This window comes from Pseudomyrmex gracilis, unplaced genomic scaffold (genome assembly GCF_002006095.1).
Source record: "Pseudomyrmex gracilis isolate BER0280 unplaced genomic scaffold, ASM200609v1 scaffold_382, whole genome shotgun sequence".
NCBI lineage: Eukaryota > Metazoa > Arthropoda > Insecta > Hymenoptera > Formicidae > Pseudomyrmex > Pseudomyrmex gracilis.
In genome coordinates, this window is record NW_018020966.1 from 95608 (window position 1) to 103439 (window position 7832).

The window sequence follows — 7832 nt, forward strand, 5'->3', positions numbered from 1 at the left end:
CTGTTACATTACATTATTTTGGAAACATTGCTGCAATATTATTATTGTTTTATTGTAATTGCAGTGTTTTTATAATATTGTTGTTACATTACATTGCAATTTGCAATGATGTAACATTATAGCAACATAACCGGAATGTTCTGTGCTGTATGGGGAGTCAGTCCGGACGAAGGAGACCGGGACATGCCGAAAAACAACCAATGAGGTGCCCGTTTTAGTTCTGTTAGCCACGAATCCGCGTTGCACAGGCCTCGTGTCGAGGCTGGTCGCTTGCCTTTCGCGTTTTGTTTGTAACGGCAAGGACGTATCCTTGGCCGTGTTCACGATCGTTTTTCGACAGCGGCCAGAATCGGGCTTCACGGGGCTTCGTGGTCGTAGTTGTAGATTCGTAGGTTAAGTGCATGTTTTGTCGTAATTTCGCGAATCGAAGTCAAGCCCTGGAGTGGCGATCCGGCGCCAAGTAGCATATTCGCGTTATTTGTGTCCGTCCGTTTCTATTTCATTTTGTCTTGTTTGTCTAGCGAGCATATTCGTGTGCGTGTGCCGTGATTATCGAAACGTATCGCTTGCGTACCGTCGGATCTCGTCTACCGACGGCAATCAGCCGCCGCGGTAAGAAATCGTCATAGCAAAATCGGATTTTTCTCGTGCGATCGGTTGGAGTAAGGTGTATGCGAGTCGGAAGCTGTGTTGATCGGTAAGGAATATTGTGCCGAACTAACGTGCGGATTAACGACAGTTTCGGATGGTGAATTTTCAATTATCACCGAACTATTTGCGAGCGTACGGTGAATGCGTGTCGCCTTTCTAGCGTATAAGTTGTCCGGGATTAATCGCGATCGAGTCACGTATCGTACCGCCGATTTTCCTAGCGCCAAAATAGAGAGCGTTGCTAATCGCGTTGTGATAATCGAAAGGGAAACGCCAACTCCGACGTCGCACCCACTTTGCTCTATATCGCGAGTACGTTCTTTCGAGTGCATGCGCGTAGATTGAGAAATCGGCTCGACGTATTCTTTTGGGCCTAGCGACACGAAACCGGCGAAAGCTGCGTGGCAGGGTGAGCCAGTCGACCAAATTGCGATCTTCAGCAAAACAAGTAAGTCCGGGTTGATCACGGCTTGTAAAAAGGCGACTGCACGCTATTTTATTGCGGCTTATTGTTAGCCCTGCACATCTGCTGGCACTCTCTAGCTGTTTAGCCTGCATCTAGCTTTGCGCCCCGCGATTGCTATATTCTCGTGCCTGCGCTTGTTATCTTTTGGCTGGAATCCTCGAGTACAGTTTCGCGTTCAGTACTTTTGCGGTGTCGTTTCGATTTATTAATTTGCCTCGTTAACTCGCGTGATACGGTTTGTTAATTGTCGTGATTCATCGTGGATTCCGTATCTTTTTTTTGTAATATTTTCGATTATACCGCCGTAGCTTATTCATATTTCTGTCTCATATTTTTTTATATTCTTTCTTTAATCTCACTTCGGTAATCGTATCGCTTTTATATTATCTTGTAACACATCTTTTCTTTCTACTATTCTTTATATCATTTCATTCATATTATTTCTGCCTTTCTACACGCGTAATAAATTGTCAATTAATTATTAACTCGTGCTGATTAATTCTAACTCTCTTCCCTTTACTCGAGCTTCCTATCGCGAGGTCAAGGGACACCCTGCATTCCGAATTTCTACTTTCAAAATTTCTAATTTCAAACCCCGCCCCTCTCCGTTCCCAAAAGAGCTAGTCGGTCCGTCGTGCCGAGTGACGCTGATTTTTGACGCGACTCCGCGTCTGGCGCCCAAAATTATAATCAAGTATTCGTCGACTCGACCCGGCGGTGCTCATTCCGGGCCATCTTTTCTGTCCTGCCCGTGATTCGACGTTGCCTTCTCGCGGACGCTCACCTGAGTCCCGAGAAGTAATCTCCGTTTGCGGGGGAGCGGCGCGAGAATTACGTTACCACCGCGAAAAAACGTCACAATATATATATATCGGCATAATAGTTTCAATAACACATACAGAACAAAAGCTCCAATAGACATTTATTATGTCGTATAGAGCTGGTAATGTCTATGGGCAATTAATAAAGTTTTTGTTCTGTGTGGGAACATACAAAACTAAATTATTTTAAAATTATATAGAATGTTATAATTTCATAATTGAAAATTATAATATACCGACCTATACTGTATAAGATAAATAATACTCATAATATAATAATGTTAAAAATATAACATAATAATGGTAAAAATCAATCTGCAATGATATTTTAATTATAAATAATAGTCTAAATTATAAAAACTATATATATTTCTTTATAATAATTTATAATTAATAATAAAATTATAAATGTACAGAGATAAATCGAACACAGCCCAACCCACACAGAACAGAACACTCCAATGGACATCTATTAGACATCCATGATGAAAATTGGAAACATCTAATGGTTGTCCACGTTACCTCTTATAGATATCCATTAGATATCTAGAGTTCACTTTTTAAATATCCATAAGAAGTCTAATGGATGTATTCCATAGATGTTTCNTGGTAATCCATGGATATGCAGTAGACATTTTATGGAGATTCTTGAAATGATTATTGGATGTTAGTTTTATGAATAAATACTAAAAATTAAAGGTTTTTATATGTCATACATATATAATTTACGTTGTTTAGATATAATTTATTTTATTTATATTATTAATATATATAAAAGTAAATACATACAATAATCTTATACAAGTGTGTTTGATGTGTATGTGTAGAACAATATATATATTTACTATATTATACAACTCTTTATTATAATGTAATAATTAAACTCTTTCATAGAATATATAAAATTTATAACGTGTTTCAATTTTATATAGCAACATTTAACAAGTATAATCGAATAAAATGCGCTGTTTCGGAAGCAACATTTTACAAGTAAAATAATCATTTGTTATTTGCGGCGGACAAGTCATTTTGCTGGATCGCTGCAGATACCTAGTATCAGTAGATCCAACACTAGTCCGTAATACTGAGCGATAAAGGACGCAAACTGCGGACCTATTATAATCCTATATAGCTGTTAGTGTGACTTATATTTTTGTAATTAATAACAACGTTGTTCTTTGCCGTCATATNATTAGCGATGTTATGGTCTAAGGCTAGTATTACATTTCTGCGTTTATTCTTAAATCTTAAATGTTATATATATATATATACTTTATCTTAAATGAAAAATATCTATATATAACTTATCTTAAATCTGTATATAATTTATCTCATATCTTTAATGTTATCTATGCTATAATTATTTAATTAACTTTCAAGAAAGAATTAGATTTTTCATTATATTAAATTTTATATATAATTTATTTTATATAATTTTATATAATTTATTTTATTACAAGTAAAACTTCATTTTCACAGTTAAATAATTATTAAATTAAACTCATGTTAATTATATATACGGCGGGAAGAATTGTCTCTTATCCTCGTACCACAAATACTGATCCAAACAGGCATTTGGCTTAAATTTGTAAATTTGTTTATAAAACTGGAAAGCTTCAATATATAAGATATATCTATATTGTTTCAAAGTATTATATAACAGACGAGCAAGTTTTTGTGAAGCAGAAAGATTCGTGATATTTGAACTTCACCGAGCATAAGAAATCTCGCAATCGTTACATAAAGATAGTTTTCTATCTATGTACATGATACATAAAGATATTTTGGATAATCTTTTTCTATTATATTTGTTAATATTTTGTGAAATGCTAATATACGTTAACTAATAAATATTATAACTTATAAGTATATTTATAAACGTTATANATCTCTCTCTAGCTAGAATTAGATATATAATAAAACTTATAACNATAGATAAAACTAGAATATGAATAATAAACCAAACTCATGGTCAGGACCTCTATGAATAAACACCCTGGGTCTCGGAGAGCCGTTATGATGCATGGCAACTCGATCTTTCAAAGCCTTATAAAGTTCTTGTAACTTCCGTTTTTTCTCGACTTCTTTCTTTCATCTACGACGCTATGCATCCTCCCTTTGCGCCATCAATTCTACACAATGTAAAGTTGCTACTCCTTCACTTGTGGCTTTAAACGTTATTGCTTCTCTTTTGAAATCCACTGATTGTTCAGCTGGATTAAACAATGTCTCAACTTTCTTTTCTGAAATTTATTTTAAATAGAACATTGCTCTAATAGGCACAGTTGTGAAAATATTGCACAAAATTGGCATCATGAATGACGACGATTTTGCAATGATTGCGCTAAGATGATTCGCCATAACGCAAAGTTTTGTCAAAATAAAATTTTGTAAATAATATTTGTCAAAAATTGCGAAAAAGTCGTGCATTTCTACAATATATACTTCCAATAGGCAAATTGTGAAAATATTGCACAAATATGACATTATGAGTGACGACGATTTCTTGCATTTCTTCATATGCAATCATATTTCTACATATTTTAAACATCACATAGCTGAATTTCTTTTCTCAATTATTGGACAATTTCTTTGTGAAATTAATTTTGCAAATATACTGCTAAGATGATTCGCCATATCGTTATTCTTTTGCCGAAATAGTATTTGGAAAGTAATTTTNCAAACAACTACAAATATTTNAGAAAAGATCAATGTTTTTACATCTATTTCCTAAAATATGTCTGTATAATTGCAAATTACAATTTTAGTGCAAGATTTCGTCACATAATTTTGTAAATGCTTTCCTATCAGGGTGATAAAACATTAATCTACATTATATTACAATCATGTAACATTTAACAAGGAAGATATGTAAAAACTAAGAATTATTACCTTTCTTGAAAGTATTTTTAGCATTTTCTGCACAGTTATCAAAATACTTTTGCAAGGTATCAATCTGCTTTATCAGAATATCTCTGAATATTTTTATTTCGGCTAATTTTTCTTTCAGTCCTCGAATACCATGCTTGAAGCTACCAGCGCTTGTTGTTGATTGTGTGTTGGACACAAGTGAAATGGCACTACTATGTCATTTGAGACTATTTTCACTTCCATGACCAGATTCGGACTTTTTGAGAAATTTGTGTAAACAGAAACTTTATTAGTCTTTAATTAAATGCAAACCAACATCTTAATTTTCATTTTACATACTCCAGAGTTTTTAAGTAATAAAATAAAAAAAAGTTTGTAAGCAAATTAAAACAACACAGGCTTCTTTATCAACACACAAACACACACATATCATTTCAAAATAATTTCGTGTAATAGTTTAAATAATTACCTTATAAGACTTCAAAATATCTACCCATTGTTGCTTTTCTTCTGGACTGCTTGCTCTTAAATACCAGACTAAGCAGTCATTAACAGATACATCAAATCTGCATTTATCAAATTGATGTGCTTAAGAAAAATAAATTACTAAACACAAACTCATTATCTTAACTGCTGAATCATGATGTGTTCAAATTATCAGGTATACAATGCAGAATTGTCATACATAACTCTCTTGCCTTGATATTAGCTTTGTTACAAACTAATCAAGCCACGACATCCAAATTCAAATCCTGTCCTGCTCGGATTTGTAATAACACAAAGTACCATCTTTGAGTACAATAAATCTAGTTTGCCAGCCATGTATGTAATTTGTTCATTTGGATGTACCCTGAAGTTNCGGAACAATAACCTCATCCGAGTCCTCGTCATCGCCGTCAATCTCGGCGTCTATGATGCACCATGCACTCAGTGTCTTCGTTATTGACGACATCTCGTAACGTCTTCGTCACTTTATCAGCCATTCTTATCTCAATATTATCTAATTACAATACCTCACAATTTACGTTTGTTCGAAACACGCTCTTAGACATCGCCTGACTCAAATCGGAGCCAGAGATCATTGGACCACGTGATACTGCACCGAATCTGATCACGGGGAACGAAAATTTGCGAAACAATCAGTGGAATTCTGTGACAAGACAAAATGTCTTTAAAACATCCTCTCTCTGACAATTACGATACATAATCTGTACATACAATCTTACGATTACAACTAAATTTTGTTACGTGCAATAGTAAACATACAAAAATAATAATAAAAAAATTAATAAAATTTTAATAATAATAATAAAATTAATAAGATTTCTCTATACTTACTTTTTTTATTATATCATACGCGCACATTTTTTATTTTCTCACTTTTCTCACAAACACAAACAGCGAATTCGGTAGCCAAGCGCCCTGTACTAGTGCGCACTGCCCACATAGCATCATCACTCTTATTAATAATTAAATAAGTTCTCCAAAATAATAATGGATTTAATATAAACATCCATTTATATGTCTATCTGTCATTTATCATAGAGATAAATATCGCACGGAGCTACATAAATATTTTTTATGCAATAATAAACGCTCAGTTAGGTAAATATAATGAAAAGCACGCCAAATATATTTTTTAATGATTTATTAAGTTTTGAAAAATATATCTGTTAAATATCCATAATATACGTCTAATGAATGTCCATAATAGATTTTTTACGGATATTTATAGTAGACGTAGCATAGATATGCATTAGACGTCCATCCATCATCCATCATGGAGATGGAGCTGTAGATGTTGTATGGATCTCTAATAGACGTCATGTTCTGTGTGGGAAGTCTGTATTCCTGGCTTAGATCCGCTTACGGCCTTTTTCGCGCGAAAAAAAACGTATGAAGTTAAGCAGGACACTAACATGTGGTAGTACCAGGCTTCACAAATTACGTACATTGAATTGCAAAAAACTGACACTATATCTGTAATACAGTCACCGATTACACACTAATATTAATACGCAATTCTAATAATGTTTTAAGATGTCGCTGCAACATTGCTGGAATAATATTTCCAAATAATGTTTTTGCAATATCTCTGCAACATTGCACCGCAGTTGCAATGTTGCAACGTTGCCGCAATGTTGCATCAAGGTTCTGTGCTGTATGGGTAAAGAGCAACATAACAACAAGTTGCCAACACCACGTGTCATAAATTTCAGCAAAAATACAATGTGTTAAAAACGGACAAATATATATTCACTGACACATTGCTTTGTGAAAGGGGAATTAATTCGAGATTTCACTCAAATTAATCTTTGGAGATCTGATTTAGTTCGCCGATCAATTGATTAACTTGATAAAAGGTACTGGACCCGGAAAAAATCCTAAGGTGATGGGTGGGATTTGAACTCGAGACCTTCATATTTGCAATCCCTGCACTCAGTCCGCGAGACCACTTGTTCTTTACTATAATATAAATTATTTTTATCTACTTATTCTAAAAGATGATCATTCGTTTTCGACATTTAATGGGCTACAAGATAGAATAAATATATGTCAACAGTTTTTACCAACCATACGACAGAAGTACATATATCGGTGTCTTGTTTTGTTACCGTCATGTTGCTCTTATGTTGCCGAAAACGAATGACAAAGCAAAGAGTTTTCTATGAATAAAAGTCATTTTGTTGACAACGTAATGAGTAATAGTTGCTCTTCGTTTGCTCTGAATCTACTGACACACAATGTCTCAAATTTGCCTTCGTGTTGTCGATTACGTATGACTATGCATCATGTTTTCAGCAAATACACAGCAACTACTTGAAAACTTCAGCTCAGCATTAAGTTACATGATTTTGCAAAACATGCTTGGCTATCAGGGTAATCAAAATTTGACACAATGTTGACATGTTAAATATATTTTTTGCTGTTTAAAAAACAATCATTGTTTTCTGAAGTTTATATATTTGTGTATATTTTGTGTACATATTTGTGAATTTAATTTTTTTTAGATTGTCGAAAAA

General features: G+C 33.9%; 1 pseudogene; it reads right to left on the reverse strand.

The window, feature by feature from the left end:
* Positions 1-3879: 3879 nt before the first annotated feature.
* Positions 3880-5792, reverse strand: LOC109860418 (annotated as a pseudogene).
* Between the last annotated feature and the right edge of the window lie 2040 nt (positions 5793-7832).